This window comes from Choloepus didactylus, chromosome 18 (genome assembly GCF_015220235.1).
Source record: "Choloepus didactylus isolate mChoDid1 chromosome 18, mChoDid1.pri, whole genome shotgun sequence".
NCBI lineage: Eukaryota > Metazoa > Chordata > Mammalia > Pilosa > Megalonychidae > Choloepus > Choloepus didactylus.
The window spans coordinates 59,234,641-59,252,070 of NC_051324.1; the positions used below are offsets into that span (position 1 = coordinate 59,234,641).

The following is a 17,430-nucleotide window of genomic DNA, read 5'->3' on the forward strand; positions in this document are numbered from 1 at the left end:
ATCTTGATGTCTGAGCTTTACAGTCGTTGTGATCACTGTGAGAATGTGAAACCTTGAAATAGTATTACAGCCATTGTGAGTTCTGTTCCAGACTTCTTCAGTAAAGCCAATAACACAATAAAGTGAGTCACACAAATTTTTTGGTTTTCCAGTGCATATAAAAGTTATGTTTACACGATACTGTAGTCTATTATGTGTGCAATAGCATTATGTTTAAAAATACTTTATTGCTAAAAAAATGCCAACCATCATCTGAGCCTTCAGCAAGTCACAGTCTTTGCCGTGGAGGGTCTTGCCTCAATGTTGATGGCTGCTGACTGATCAAGGTGGTCGTTGCTGAAAGCTGGGGTAGCTATGGCAATTTCTTAAAATTAGACAACAATGAAGTCTGCCGCATTGATTGATTCTTGCTTTCACAAAAGATTTCTCTGTAGCTTGTGATGCTGTTTGGTAGCATTTTACCCACAGTAAAATGTTCAAAATTGAACTCAATCCTTTCAAACCCTGTGATCTGGTTTGCTAATGCCGCTGTTTTGCAAAACACCAGAAATGGATTAGCATATAAGGGGGTTTATTTCATTACAGAGTTACAGTCTGAAGGCTATAAAGTGTCCAAGGTAAGGCATCAGCAATTGGGTACCTTCACGGAAGAATGGCTAATGGCGTCTGGAAAACCTCTGTTAGCTCAGATGGCACATGGCTGGCATCCACTTGCTCCCAGGTGGTGTTTCAAAATGGCGTTCTCCAAAATGTTGCTCTTGGTATTTTGTCCTCTCTTAGCTGCAGCTCCTCTTCAAAATGCAATCTCAGTTGCCCTGAGGTCCTTCTGTCTGTGAATTCCTTTTTATGACTCCAGTGTTCCAATTAACACCCACCCTGAATGGGCAGGGTAACACCTCCATGGAAATTATCCAATCAGATGTTTCACTCACAGTTTATTGAGTCACATCTCCATGGAAACACTCAATCAAAGGATTCCAATCTAATCAACACTAATGCATCTGCCCCTACAAGATTGCATCAAAGAACATGGCATTTTGGGGGACATAATACATCCAAACTGGCACACCCTACCTCTGGTTTTATCAACTAAGTTTATGTAATAATCTAAATCCTTCATTGTCATTTTGACAATGTTCATAGCACCTTCACCAGGAGTAGATTCCATCTCAAGAAAACCACTTTCTTTGCTCATCCATAAGAAGCAACTCCTCATCTGTTCAAGTTTTATCATGAGATTGCAACGCTTCAGTGGCATCTTCAGGCTTCACTTGTAATTCTAGTTCTCTTGCTATTTCCACCAAATCTGCAGTTACATCCTCCTCTGAAGTCTCAAACCCCTCAAAGTCATCCATGAGGGTTGGAATCAACTTCTTCGAAACTCCTGTTAATCTTGATATTTTGAAGTCCTACCATGAACCACGCAAGTTCTTAACGGCATTTAGAATGGGGAATCTTTTCCAGAAGGTTTTCAATTGACTTTGCCTAGATCCATAAGAAGAATCACTATCTATGGCAGCTGTAGCCTTATGAAATGTATTTCTTAAACTATAAGACTTGAAAGTCAAAATGACTCCTTGATCCATAGGCTGCAGAGTGGATGCTATGTTAACAGGCTTGCAGACAACATTAATCTGGTTGTACATCTCCATCTGACCTCTTGGGTGATCAGGTGCTCTGTCAATGAACAGTAATATTTTGAAAATAATCTTTTTTTCTGAGCAGTAGGTCTCAACAGTGGGCTTAAAATATCCAGTAAACCATGTTGTAAACAAATGTGTTGTTCCATTTATAGAGCACAGGCAAAGTAGATGTAGCATAATTCTTAAGGGCCCTAGGATTTTCAGAATGGTTAATGAGCACTGGCTTCAACTTCAAGTCATCAGCTGCATTAGCCCCTAATAAGAGAGTCAGCCTGTCCTTTGAAGCTTTAAAGCCAGGCATTGACTTCTCTCTAGCTATGAAAGTCTTAGATGGTACCTTCTTCAATAGAAGGCTGTTTCCTCTACATTGAAAATCTGTTATTTAGCATAGCCATTTTCATCAACTTTCTTACCTAGATCTTCTGGATAGCTTGCTGCAGCTTCTACCATCAGCACTTGCTGCTTCATCTTGCCCTTTTATGTTATGGAGACAGCTTTTTTCCTTAAACCTCATGAACTAACCTTTGCCAGCTTCACACTTTTCTTCTGTGGCTTCCTCACCTCTTTTAGCCTTCATAGAATTGAAGAGAGTTAGGGCCTTGGCTCTGGATTAGACTTTGGTTTAAGAGAATGTTGTGGATGGTTTGATCTATCTGGACCACTAAAATTTTCTCCAAATCAGCAATAAGGCTGTTTCACTTTCTTATCATTCATGTGTTCATTTTTAATTTCCTATAAGAACATTCCCTTTGCGTTTTTGTTTGGCGCAAGAGGCCTAGTTCTCGGCCTGTTTTGGCTTTTGACATGCCTTTCTCACTAAGCTTAATCATTTCTAGCTTTTGATTTAAAGTCAGAGACATGTGACTCTTCCTTTCACTTGAAAACCTGGAAGCCATTGTAGGGCTATTAATTGGCCTGATTTCAGTATTGTTGTGTCTCAGGGAACAGGGAATCTGAAGGAGAGGAAGACTGACGGGGGAACGGCCGGTTGGTCGAGCAGTCACAACACATACAATATTTTATCCATTAAGTTTGCCATCTTATATGGACGCAGTTTGTGGTGTCCCAAAACAATTACAGTATTAACATCAGAGATCACAGATAACCATTAACAGACATCATAATAATGGAAAAGTTTGAAATATTGTGAGAATTACCAAAATGTGACACAGAGGTACAAAGTAAGCACACGCTGTTGGAAAAATGGCACTGATAAACTTGCTTGGCACAGGGTTACCACAAACCTTCAATTTGTAAAAAACACATTATCTACAAAGCACAATAAAATGAAGCACAATGAAATTAGGTATGCCTGTATTTGGCTTCTTATTCCCCAAGTGATTAGCATGATTCTCTTGCTAGGACATGACTCTGGAAGGCAATTGATGGAGTGGGAAGAATGAGAATTGGAGACTGAAACCCCCAAACCAGCGTGTCCTTCAGCTTTGAGGCTTACGGTAGTCTCTCCTGGACTCTTGTGGCATTATTTCCCTACTGTGTGCCAGTTTAGATGTATTGTATCCCCCAAAATGCCAGGTTCTTTAATGCAGTCTTGTGGGGGCAGACATATTAGTGTTGGAATCTTCAGATTGGGTTGTTTCCGTGGAGATGTGACCCACCCAACGGTAGGTAATACCTTTGATTAGACTGTTTCTATGGAGGTGTGGCCCTGACCATTCAGGGTGGGTCTTGATTGATTTGCTGGCTTAATCAGAGGTGCTTGGAGTTATGGACCCCTGACGTTGGCTGCAACTAAGGAAGACATTTTGGAGAACGCCATTTTGAAAAACAACCTGGGAGCAAAGGAAGAAGATGCCAGCCACAAGCCTTCCCAGCTAAAAGAGGTTTTTGAATGCCATTGGCCTTCCTTCGGTGAAGGTATACTTGTGTTGATGCCTTAATTTGGACATTTTCATAGCCTTCAGACTGTAAATTTGTAACCAAATAAACCCCCTTTATACAAGCCAATCTATTACTGGTATTTTGCATGATGGCAGCATAAGCAAACTGGAACACCTACTAATAAAATGTAGAGTTTCAATTAAATAGCTTTCCATATTTCTTCATATCTAGAATTTTTAAATTTAAATTTCTTAACTTTGGCTCAGTTTATTCTGGCTTATAAATTAAATATTAAATATTAATATTAAATATTAAAAGCATGCATCAATTTCAGTTTAAAGATGTTATTTTCATGATGTAATTTTTTATCATTTTTATGGTAGAATATAACATATATACATAAAAGTAATAACTTTGCAAGTGCAATTTAATAAGTAGTTAGCAGATTTCAAAGAATATTATAGGTTACAATTCCACAGTTTCACTTATTTCCTTATTATAAAATATAACATATATACAAAAAGGTAATATCAATTCAAAGTATGATTTAACAAGTAGATATATAGGAAACTTTCAAAGTTATTATGAGTTATAGTACCGTAGTTTGTTATTTCCTTATTGTGAAATCTATTGTATAAACAGAAAGCAATACCTTTCCAATTACAATTTAACAAGTAGGTGTAGAACAAATTTCAAAGGATGCTGTTCTGGTTTGCTAATGCTGCCAGAATGCAAAACACCAGAAATGGATTGGCTTTTATAAAAGGGGGTTTATTTGGTTACACAGTTACAGTCTTAAGGCCATAAAGTGTCCAAGGTAACACATCAGCAATTGGGTACTTTCACTGCAGGATGGCCAATGGTGTCCAGAAAACCTCTGTTAGCTGGGAAGGCATGGGGGTGGCGTCTGCTTGCTCCCATGTTGTGTTTCAAAATGGTGTTCTCCAAAATGTCTGCATCACCTTCTAACTGCTGTCTTCAAAATGTCTGTCTCAGCTACAGCTGGCTATGTGCTCCTTCTGTCTGAGCTTATATAGTGCTCCAGTAAACTAAACAAGGCCCATGCTGAATGGGCGGGGCCACGCCTCCATGGAAATTATCCAATCAAAGTTATCACCTACAGTTGAGTGGGTCACATCTCCATGGACACTTGAACCAGTAGGTTCCAACCCAATCCACACTAATACGTCTGCCCCCACAAGAATGCATTAAAGAATATGGCTTTTTCTCGGGGACATAAATGAACAGACTGGCACAGATGCTATGGGTTACAATTCCACTATTTCAATTCTTTCCTTCTAAGTATTCATAATCCTTTGTTAAATTCCATCTTGTCTGTTGCCACCCCTTCCTCTAGTTTAATCACTTTCCCAATCTTCAGGGATGTCTAGGTAGTGACCACCCTAACCTGTTTATGTTGAAAAAGGGTGTCAACTTTATGAGCAAAGGGGACACATCTATAGTTGATGTTCTTGAAGAGGCTATTGCTTCTGGGTTTTGGGGCTTCGCTGGCATAGGGGCACTCTGAAGGATTTAAGTTTCTGACGAATAAACTTAAGTGAGTGAAACATTTTATAGAGGCTCAGATAGGGATCTGGGTATTCTTTAAGGTTTTGACTGTTGACTTGGTCTTATCATATTGTGGTCATTTGGCATATCTAGGTGAAGCCTGCTTAGGATTAACCTCCAGGACAACTTCTTGACTCGTATTTGAATTCTCTTAGCCACTAAAACCTTATTTTGTTGCCTTTCTGGTCAAAAAGGCAGAGAAAATCTACATTTGAGCAAAAGAGGTTCTCTGGAGGTGACTCCTAGGTATAATTACAGGTAGGCTTAGTCTCCTCTTTTACAGCCATTAAGTTTCACTCAAGTAAGCCTCAGTATCAAGGGCCTGACTTATAAAGTGGGGGTGCCTAAGTTCACATAGCATTTGTTATATCCATGATAATCCATCCATATCTCACACTATCATCACTCAGTTGGACGATCCTCATCATTCTCCATTTTAAACAATTCTCATGACCCAAAACAACTCGCAGCTCTTGTTAGCCTCTGTTCCGGTTTGCTAATGCTGCTGTTATGCAAAACACCAGAAATGGATTGACTTTTATAAAAGGGGTTTATTTGGTTACAAAGTTACAGTCTTAAGGCCATAAAGTGCCAAAATAAGGCATCAACAAGGTACCTTCACTGGAGAAAGACCATTGGCATCTGGAAAACCTCTGTGAAGTTAGCTGGGAAGTAATGTGGCTGGCGTCTGCTTGCTCCTAGGTTGTGTTTCAAAATGGTGTTCTCCAAAGCATCAGCTTTCAATGGCCGTCTTCAAAATGTCTGTCTAGGCTGCAGCTTTTCTCCAAAATCTCACTCTCAGTTGCTCTCCAAAATGTCACGCTGAGCTGCTCTGAAGTCTTTTTGTCTATGAATTCCTTTATACAACTCCAGTGTTCCAATTAACACCCACCCTGAATGGGTGGGGTAATACCTCCATGGAAATTATCCAATCATATCTTTCACTCACAGTTGATTGAGTCACATCTCCATGGAAACCTTCAATCAAACGATTCCAGTCTAATCAACACTAACACATTTGCCCCCATAAGATTGCATCAAAGAACATGGCATTTTGGGGGACATAATACGTCCAAACCAGCTCAGCCCCCAATTATTTAACTGTAGTATTTGTGTAATATTACTAGTATTAATTATAGTCTCTAGTATGCAAATGTATAGGTTTTTCCCATGTACCCTTCTGTTGTCAACTCTGTGCCAGTGTCATACTTTAGAAGTATATCCTGCAAGCACCTATTTATATTTGTGGTGCTGATCTGTGGGAAACATGCCTTTAAACAGCCCCTTTTATTCCTATTTGCCTTCAGTACTGCTCTGATACTTGTAATTCCATTAATAAACAATTGTCACCCCTATCCATTACCACATCTTTGAGTTCACCATCATTAACATATCTGAACATATTAGATTATCATTCCCCCTTACTAGCTACTGTCTATCAATAGGTCCCCAATATTCTTACATTATAAGACATTGATTTTACATTGTTCAGATAGTTCATCTAAGTGATAACATATAATATCTCTCCTCTTTGCATCTGAGTTATTTCACTCAGAATTATATCTTCAGGGTTCATCCATGTTGTCATGTGTTTCAAGATCTTGTTGCTTCTTAATGCTACAAAGTATTCCGTCGTATGTATATACCATATTTTGTTTATCCACTCCTCTGTTGAAGGACACTTGGATTGTTTCCATCTCTTGGCAGTTGTGAACAATGCTGCTGTGAACATCGGTGTACAAATGTCTGTTCGTGTCCCTCCTTTCAAATCTTCTGGGTATATACCGAGAAGTGGAATTGCTGGATCATAGGGTAGTTCAACATCTAGTTTTCTGAGAAGCTGCCAAACTGTCTTCCTGAGTGGCTGTTTCATTATACAGTCCCACCAGCAATGAATAACATCTCCAGCATTTGTAGTTTCCTGATGTTTGATGGCAGCTTTTCTTATAGGTGTGAGATGATATCTCATTGTGGTCTTGATTTGCATCTCCCTAATAGCTAGTGTTCTAGTTTGCTAATGCTCCTGGAATGCAAAATACTAGAAATGGATTGGCTTTTATGAAGGAGGTTTATGTGGTTACAGAGTTACAGTCTTAAAGCCATAAAGTGTTCAAGGTAAGTCATCAACAATCAGGTACCTTCAATGGAGGATGGCCAGTGGTGTCTGGGAAACCTCTATTAGCTGGGAAGGCACATGACTGGCGTATGCTCCAAAGTTCTGGTTTCAAAATGGCTTTCTCCCAGGATGTTCCTCTCTAGGCTGCATTTCCTCAAAAATGTCATTCTTAGTTGCTCTTAGGGTGTTTGTCCTCTTTTAGCTTCTCTGGAGCAAGAGTCTGCTTTCAGTGGCTGTCTTCAAACTGTCTCTCATCTGCAGCTACTCTGAGATTCTGTGCGTTCTTCAAAGTGTCCCTCTTGGCGGTAGCAAGCCTGCTCATTCTGTCTGAGTTTATAAAGTGTTCCAGTAAACTAATCAAGGCCCATGCTGAATGGGCAGGGCCACACTTCCATGGAAATTATCCAGTTAGAGTTATCACCCACAGTTGGGTGGGGTGCATTTCCATGGAAACAACCTAATCCAAATGTTCCGACTTAATCCCCACTAATATGTCTGCCCCCACAAGATTGCATCAGAGAACATGGCTTTTTCTGGGGGACATAATACATACAAACCTGTACAGCTAGTGAAGATGAACATTTTTTCATGTGCTTTTCAGCCATTTGTATTTCCTCTTCGGAGAAATAGCTTTTCATACCTTTTGCTGATTTTGTAATTGGAAATAGCTTTTCATACCTTTCGCTCATTTTGTAATTGGGCTGTTTGTTTATTGTCATTGAGTTGTAGGATTTCTTTATATAAGCAAGATATTAGTCTCTTGTCAGATACATGGTTTCCAAAGATTTTCTCCCATTGAATTGGCTGCCTCTTCACCTTTTTGACAAAGTTTTTGAGGCACAGAAGTTTTTGATTTTGAATGGTTCCCATTTATCTATTTTTTCTTTCATTGCTTGTGCTCTGGGTGTAAGTCTAAGAAGTGACCTCCTAGTACCAGGTCTTGAGGATGTTTCCCTATATTATATTATCTTCGAGGAGTTTTATGGTACTGTTTCTTATATTGAGGTCTTTGATCCACTTTGAGTTAATTTTTGTATAGGGTGTGAGGTGGGGGTCCTCTGTCATTCTGTTTGTTTTGGCTATCCAGTTCTCCCAGCCCGAAGAGACTGTTCTGTCTCAGTTCAGTGGATTTGGGGGCCTTATCAAAAATCAGGTGATCATATATCCGGGGGTCTATTTCCAAACTCTCAATTCCATTACATTGATCAATAGGACTATCTTTATGTCAATACCATGCAGTTTTGACCACTGTATCTTTATAGTAGCTTAAGTCTGGAAGTGTAAGTCCTCCAACTTTGTTTTTCTTTTTTAGGCTGTTTTTGGTAATTCAAGGCCCCTTTCCCTTCCAAATAAATTTGACAACTAGCTTTTCCAAGTCTGCAAAGTAGGTTGTTGGAATTTGGATTGGGATTGCATTGAGTCTGTAGATCACTTTGAGTAGAATTGACATGTTAACAATATTTAGTCTTCCTATCAATGAACATGGAATATTTTTCCACCTATTTAGGTCCTTTTTTATTTCTTTTAGTAAAATTTTGTAATTTTCTGTGTAGAGGTCTTTTACATCCTTGGTTAAGTTTATTCCTAGGTACTTGTCATTTTTAGTTGCTATTATGAATGGAATTTTTTTTTTATTGTCTCTTCAGTTAGGTTATTACTAGTGTATAGGAACATTACTGATTTATGTGCATTGATCTTATATTCTGCTGAATTTGTTAGTTCAAGTAGCTTTGCTGTCAGTTTCTCAAGATTTTTCAAATATAAGATCATATCATCTGCAAATAATGACAGTTTTACTACTTCCTTTCCAATTTGGATATCTTTTATATCTATCTTGGTGAATTGCTCTGACTAGAACTTTTAGCAAAATGTTGAATGATGGAGGTGACAGTGGGCATCATTGTCTCATTCCTGATCTTAGGGAACTCTCACCATTGAATATTATGCTGGCTGTGGGTTTTTCATGTATGCCCTTTATGATATTGAGGAAGTTTCCTTCAATTCCTGTCTTTTGAAGTGTTTTTATCAAAAAGGGATGTTGACTTTTGTTGAATGCTTTTTTGATTTTTCCCTTTTGATTTGTTAATGTGTTGAATTACATTAATTGATTTTATGTTGAACCACCCTTGCATGCCAGGAATGAACCCCACTTGGTTATGGTGTATAATTCTTTTAATGTGCCTTTGGATTTGATTTGCAAGTATTTTCTTTAGGATTTTTACATCTGTATTCATTAGGGAGATTGGCCTATAGTTTTCCTTTTTTGTAGTGTCTTTATCTGGCTTTGGTTATCAGAGTGATATTAGCTTCATAAAATGAGTTAGGTAGTATTCCTTTTTCTTCTATTTTTTGAAAGAGTTTGAGTAGGAATTGGGTCAATTCTTTTTGGAAAGTTTGGTAAAATTCCCCTGTGAAGCCATCTGGCCCTGGGCTTTTATTTGTAGGTAGATTTTTCATGATTGATTGGATATCTTTGCTTGTGATTGGTTTGTTGCGGTCTTCTATTTCTTTTTGGGGCAGTCTAAGTTGTTCATGTGGTTCTAGGATATTGTCCATTTCCTCTAAATTGTCTAGCTTGCTGGCATACAGTTGTACCCTTATGATTTTAATTTTTTTAATTTGTTCAGGATCTGTAGTAATTATCCCCTTCTCATTTCTGATTTTGTTTATTTCAGTCTTCTCTCTTTTTGACTTTGTCAGTCTAGCTAAGAGTTTGTCAGTCTTGTTGATCTTCTCAAAAAACCAACTTTTGGTTTTATTTATTCTATTTTTTTGTTCTCCAGTTCATTTATTTATGCTTTAATCTTTGTTATTTCTTTTTGTCTACTTGCTTTAGGGTTAGTTTACTGATCATTCTGTAGTCTCTTCAGTTGCTCAATTAGGTCTTTCGTTTTAGCTCTTTCTTGCTTTTTGATATCTTCATTTAGTGCTATAAATTTCCCTCTCAGCACTGCCTTCGCTGCATCCCACAGGTTTTTGTATGTTGTATTCTCATTTTCATTCGTCACTAGATATTTACCAATTTCTCTTGCAATTTTTCTTTGACCCATTGGTTGTTTAGGAGTGTGTTGTTTAACCTCCATATGTTTGTGAAAGGTCTGGTTCTTTGGTGGTTGTTGATTTCTAGTTGCATTCCATTGTGGTTAGAGAACACGCTTTGAGTAATTTCAATCTTTTTAAATCTTTTAAAATTGTTCTGTGATACAGCATATGATCTATCCTGGAAAAAGAGAAGAATGTGTATCTTGGTACTTTGGTATGTAACTATATATATGTGTCTATTAAGTCTAATTCATTTATCATATTGTTTATGTTCATAATTTCCTTTTTGGTCCTCTGTCTAGTTGGTCTTTCTATAGAAGAAAATAGTGTATTGAAATGAAATGTCTCACTATTATTGTATATGTGTCTATTGCTCCCTTCAGTTTAGCCAATGTTTATCTCATGTATTTTGGAGCTCGTTGATTGGGTGCATAAACAATTATAATTGTAATTCCTTTTGGTGAATTATCCCTTTTATTATCTCTTATGACATCTTTGCATTTAAAGTATCTTGTCCGATGTTAATACAGCTACCCCAGGTTTCTTTTAATTGCAGTTTGGCTGGAGTATTTTTTTCCATCCTTTCACTTTCAGTCTCTTTGTGTCACAGGGTCTAAGATGAGTCTCTTGGAAACAGCATATCACTGGGTCGTATTTTTTAATCCATTCTACCAGTCTGTATCCTTTAATTGGAGAGTTTAATCCATTCACATTCAAAATTATTACTGTGAAGGGAGTTCTTGAACCAGCCATCTTATCCTTTGGTTTTTAGTTGTTAGATATTTTTTTTCCCCCTTTCTCTTTTTTTCCTTTAAGTTATCCTTACTAATAACTCTTCAGTTCTGTGCTTTTCTCCAGACCCCTCTCTCCGTTCTTTTTTTCTCAGTTGGTAGAGCTCCCTTTAATATTTCTTGCAGGGCAGGTCTCTTGTTAACAAATTCTCTCAGCATTTGTTTGTGAAAATTTGAAGGAGAGCTTTGCTGGATAAAGAATTCTTGGCTGGCATTTTTTTCTCTTTCAGGATCTGAAATATGTCATACCACTGCCTTCTCGCCTCCGTGGTGCCCACTGAGTAGTCAGTACTTAATTTTATGTTGTTTCCCTTGTATGTGGTGAATTGCTTCTCTTTTTCTGCTTTCAGAATTCTCTCCTCTTCAGCATTTGACAATACAATCAGTATATGTCTTGGAGTAGGTTTATTTGGATTTATTCTTTTTGGAGTTCATTGGGCATTTTTAATTTCGATATTTATGTTGTTTAGAAGGGTTGGCAAGTTTTCCCCATCAATTTCTTCTAATGCTCTTCGTAGCCCTATTCTCTTCTCTTCCCATTGTGGAACACCAGTGATTCTATATTTGCATGCTTCGTGTTGTCCATCATTTCCCTGATGTCAATTTCAAATTTTTCAATTTTTTTCACCATTCATTGTTTTGTGCTTTCACTTTCCATCACCCTATCTTTGAGGTCACTAATTCATTCCTCTACTTCTAAAAATCTGGTGTTATGTGTCTCAAGAGTATTTTTAATTTGATCAACGGTATCTTTTATTTACATAAGATCCGCTATTTTTTAATTTACTCTTGCAAATTTTTCTTTATGCTCTTCTAGTGTTGTCTTCATGTCATTTATATCCTGAGCCATAATATTGATATTTGTGTGTACTTCTTAGATTTGTTGCTCCAAATTTTATATTCTTCTGGCTTTTTAATTTGTTCATTTTGCTTGTCCATGTCTTTTGTATCCTTCAAGTGCTTTGTAATTTTTTGCTGGTTTCAGGGCATTTTCTTGTCTTGACAGGGTTATTTTGGGAATTGCAGAATTATTTGAGCATTTATATATAATTTGGTTTGCTGGAGTGCAGTTTCTCAGCTCTGCCAACAGGTGGCACTCTCAAGTAAGTCTTCCCCAAACTTCTCCTGTGTGGTGGGCAGTGTCCAAACCAGGTAGGGAACCAGATCTCTTTGTGCTCTCAGAAATCCAGACCTGGTGCTGCAACGTGGGCCTCGAGCAGGTAGGCAGGAAGCCTGATCAAGGGTACCCCACAGGTGGGACACGGGCCCTGCCTGCCAGTTCTCTGCCTGCCTTGCCCCCGTGAGTCCCTGGAGTGTGGGAGGGGCTCCTGATCTCCGGTATGGCACCTCTGCCTTCCCTGCTACTCATCGTTGCACCCTCCATACTTCTGTGGCAGGAGAGAGCAGTCACAGCCTGCTGGGTTCCCTCTTGGGAGTTCTCCACTGTCTGGCTGTGGAGGATCACCCCCCAGCAAATTGTCAAGGTAGGTGGATAGGAGTGGAGAGCTGCTGCTCACTCCCTTGCCTGGCAGTGGCCTGCTGGCCTAGGGGTTGATGGGGTGGCCCGGATGGGGAACACACTCACCAGGTCCCCCCAGCCGCCGTCTCTCCTCCATTTTTGTCAGTTGTCCCCTTCATGTACTGTGGGGGACCTTCTGTGGCCGGTCACACCCTTTAACCATGGTCTCTGGTGTCCTCCAGCCCCTTTCTAGTTACTCTGACAAAGGAGAAGCCCGTCTGCCTCACCTACTCCACCATCTTCCTGGAAGGCCTTTTTCCATGATGTAATTTTAATACTGTCTTTTTAATAGTTTGTTGTACGTTCATTTCTTTGATATCTGGAACACAGTCTTGAACTTAGTATGTGCCCACCAATTTTTTTGAATATGTTTATGTGGCCTTATATAAAATAATCCTCAGAAATAGAATCAGAATTAGAATTTGTTTTTAGAGAGCTCAGAATATTTTTATGCATAGTATTATGAGTTTATTAATGAATACATTGTTTGATGGATTCTGTAGATGGAGATTTGCAGTTTGGAGTAGGAAAGAGGTGCTGCCCTTTGCTTACCTAGTGTTTTAACCTCTCAATTATAGAAATGTAGAAAATAATTTCATTCATTAATAGTAATAGTAGTAGTAGTAGTAGTAGTAGTAGTAGTAGTAATAGTATTATCTCCATTTTACAGAGCAGAACCACTCCTCCTCGCCTTATAGGTTAAGTACATTGCCCAAAGTAACACAGTTGGTAAATGATGGAGCCAGGATTCAAATATAAGGCTAACCCTGGAGCCCATTGTCTTAGTTACTAAGCTATACCTTTTTCATTTGTTTGGCACATTCTTATGAAGTGCCATTTTTGTGCCAGGTTCTGGACTAGGTATCAGGAATGCAGAAGTAAATGACAAAAACTGGGGTCCTTGTCCCTTTGAAACTTAAGTAGTCTAGGCTTTGGAACTTTGTCTTAGGTTAAATAATAATTGTGTCTTTTTTTTTTTTTTTTAAGTGCAAAACAATGTTCTTGTCCTTTTTTTGATCCAGCTTTCTTTTTTTTTTAATTTTGGTAACATATATAAAACACAAAATTTGCCATTTTAACCATTTGTAGGTGTACAATTCACTTGAATTAATTAGTTACAATGTTGTGCTATCATCAGTAACATCTGTTACCAAAACTTTTTCATCACCCAAAACAGAAACTCCATACCCATTGAGTAATAACTCTCTATTCCATCTGCTTTCTGTCCCTGGTAACCTCTAATCTACGTCTGTCTTTAGAAGTGGAATCATACAATATTTGTTTTTTTGCATCTGGCTTATTTCACTTAGTATAATGTTTTCAAGGTTCATCCATGTTGTAACATGTATCATTACTTCATTCCTTTTTTTTTTTCAGATTTTATTGAGATATATTCATTTATCATATATTTATTTTTTAGGACAATAATATTACATAGTATGTGTATGCACATTTTGTTTATCCATTCACCTATTGAGGGAGACTTGGGTTGTTTCCACCTTTTGGCTATTGTGAATAATGTTGCTATGAACATTGTTCAAATATCTGAATCCTTGCATTCAATTATTTTGGGTATATAACTAGGAGTAGAATTTCTGGGTCATATGGTAATTCTGTGTCTTAATAGAAACACACATTGTCCTTTTGAGATTAGTTTGGACATTCAAGGTACTGAACTTGGGGTCAAGTATTCTGCTTTAGAATTTTGGGCTAGTCAAAATGTCTATGGTTGGGAAATTAGAGAGTGCCTTTTTTGATTATGTTTTTTGTATAGATGAGAGTAATAGATCTGAAATTGGAATAACCATAGTTCCTACCTTCAAGAGTTTTCAGGCTGGCTTTTGGGGGTAAGACTGTCATATGAAACAACCTCAGAGGGATTACAGAGAGCACTTAACCAAGTGCAGGGTAATATAGTGCCAGTTATTTATATTATTAAGTGAAGTAAGTAAGTGGTAACAGCATGGTGGTGGAGCATATATTTATTGAAAGAAAAATAAGTCTGGTGGTAAATTGGTGTTGGTGTTGATGGTTAGACAAGGAATGATGGTGAGGAGAGGTGGTTCTTTTTTCTAGGCAAAGAAAACACATAAAGACATGGATGGGTATAGAGTTGTATATAAGGAGAGAAGTGCTTTTCTGAGGACAAATAATATTAGTGATATAAAAATGATATAAAACATGAGAATAAATCATTATAAAGTAATACAATACAAATAATATAAAATATAAAAAATTAATCAGTATGCTTTTGGTTTCAGGTATAGGAAACCAAACTCAAATAGGTTTAAACAGTAAATATTTATTGCTACATTGTTCTCATAGTTGGAAGTCTAGAAGTTGGGCAGATCTCAGGATTGGTTGATATAGAGACTTAATGCTGTCACCAAGAACCACAATTCTTGCCAACTCCCTGTTCTGCCTTTTTGTTGGTGGTGGCATTTTCAGGTTTGTTGCAAGGTGACTGTAGCATTTGAAGGTGTCGTGTTGAGCACTAAGGAAAAGAGACTATTATCTCCTTGGTCTCTTTAGGATTCAAGAAGCTTTTCTCACAGCTCTCTCTTGGAGGCCTTCCAGGGGACTTCCACTGTGTTTCATTGGCCAGGATTGGGTTCCATGCCTATTCGTAAGCAATCATTGGCAAAGAGAATGAGGACTAACCACTTAGAATAAGATAGAGTGGATATTGGGGAGTCAAGCACAATGACCATTACAAGAGTGATTTGAAAGTGAGTAGTATGAGTGTGTGTACTAATCAGCCTTGACATTATCCACTGTTTTTTTTGTTGGGGGGGGGTGGATTAAAATCTCCCTGAGAATTTTGTGTCAATAGTGGGTCACCTTTGAATATCCTTATTTGTATAAATCAGTGCCATGACAGAAAGAGATCTGATTTGAGATAAGAATGTAAAACAGGTTGACTGATTTAAGGGTCATAAACACTATGAACTCCTGACTCTTGGGCTAGGCAGTGAGAGAAAGGGAAGGTTGAAGTTTAATTTTCCTCCAAATGCATAGTTTAAAATGAACATTTCCAACCTTTCTCCTAATCCATGAAAAAAAACTATTTCATATCCTTGGTTATTTGGGGGGCTGTAATTAAATCTGACAGTTGAGTTTTTAAATTATTTTGTGGTATGTCTTTGAACATAATATTTAAGTATACACTGCAAAGGGCTTGCCTTATTTGGTGTTTTTCATACTGCTAATTTAGATTTCAGAATCTTCAGATTAGGGCTCTAGTTTGCCATCTATTGGTGCTTGAATTGTGTGTTTAACACCCTTCTGCTGTATTTTGTGGAATTACACTATTTATGTGGAGATATGTATGTGTGGGCATTTTTTATTCAACTAAAAATTTTCCCCAAAATTATAAACTAGAGATCCAAGACAAAGGATTTTTTTGTGTTTTTTATTAGTTTTGATTATATTGTATTCTAATATGTATACATATTTTAGTTTATTTTTTGTGTAATTTGAGTCTGTGACTTTGAGTTGCCTGCTTTTGGTATTTGAGAACCATGACTATGATTGAGAGTCTGCAAACGGATAGAGATATAGGTGCAGGTGCTATAGGACATCTGTAGTATAACTTTGTGGCATACTAAAACCATTCTGTTACGTTAGTGAGGGTGTTTTTTGACTAGCAGAAGTGACGCATAACACCGGATATTGGTTCTGGTAAGCCACAAAAAAGTATTGAGCATTTCCTATCTCTTCCTTTTTGATAGCAGAGCATGCCCTTCTCATCTGCTGAATTTTACAATTTAATTGTTGGAACCATTGTTTTCTTCAGTCATTTGGAATAACGTTTCACAAAACAGTTTCTTTTTTAAATCTCAAAGCACTGAGCTCATCTTTTGGCAACTTTTTCTTTAGTTTTAAAGGATAGTGGAATTGCAATTTGTGTAAATGTGAAACTTTGCAATATATTCTTGAATGTTTAAAGTCTAGGGAAAGTTCCATTTTTTTTTTAAAGAGAAAGTTCTATTATTTGAAGTCCTTGTTTTGGGAAAGGAATAAAATAAGAAACTGGTCATGAGAAATGATAACATGCCACCAGTTTAATACCAACTCTGGCAAGAAAGTGGGATGTTTGTATTTAGTTGTGAGATTTGGTTTTCTCTACGGAGTTCTTTGTTAAACTTTTAGCATAGCAGTGAACTTCCTTTTGGTCGTGGCAGGAAGCAAAAATACTCATTGTGTAATGCCATTTGCCTCTTTTGGAGGATCTGCCCACTATGACACCCAGAACCAGACTCGTGCTTCTTAACGAAAACTACAGTTCCCAGTGGGCTCGGCGCTGGTGGGCCATCACTTCCCTTCTGGCTCCTTGCCGCCCCTTCCCGGGCTGGCCCGACGCGGACCCTGGCCTGCGCCTGCGCCGTGACGATGTTCTTTTTTTTTTTTTTTTCTTTCTAACTCTGGCAGCCGCGTAGCGGCGTGCAGTGGTTGTTGCCCAGCCGTGCTGCAGTGTAGTCTGGTTGCTAGGACAAAGGGCGGCAGAAACCGCTTCACTGGTCAGAGAACTTGCTACCTGATTCAGCAAGCATATATCTCTGGAGTATTGTGGCACCGACTGCAGTACCCTGTTTACTACACAGTGCAGACAAGTTCCTCGCTCACGTCCTCTCGCTCAGCCGCACTAGCCCCTCATAGACGGCGCGCGGCACCGCCAGTCCCAGCGCGGAGGGAATGTGACGGCGTCAGTGCCTCAGGTTAGCCTCACCTCGGCCTTAGCCAGGGACCCGCTCCCGCCTGCCGCAGTGCCGCGTGCCGTCGCCGAATGGCGCGGGAACAGCTGGGTCCCGGCGCCGCGGCCTCGGCAGATGGAGGATCAGGAACAGCAACCGCGGCGAGGAGCCATGACTGAGGCGGCGGCGGCGGTAGCGGCCGCGCCTCCTCACG

The 17,430-nt window shown here is 38.7% G+C and overlaps 1 protein-coding gene across 1 annotated transcript in view; it reads left to right on the forward strand.

The window, feature by feature from the left end:
* KANSL1 (KAT8 regulatory NSL complex subunit 1) overlaps positions 1-17,430 on the forward strand; it is a 243,673-nt gene that overhangs the window by 35,717 nt on the left and 190,526 nt on the right. The window lies entirely within an intron of this gene.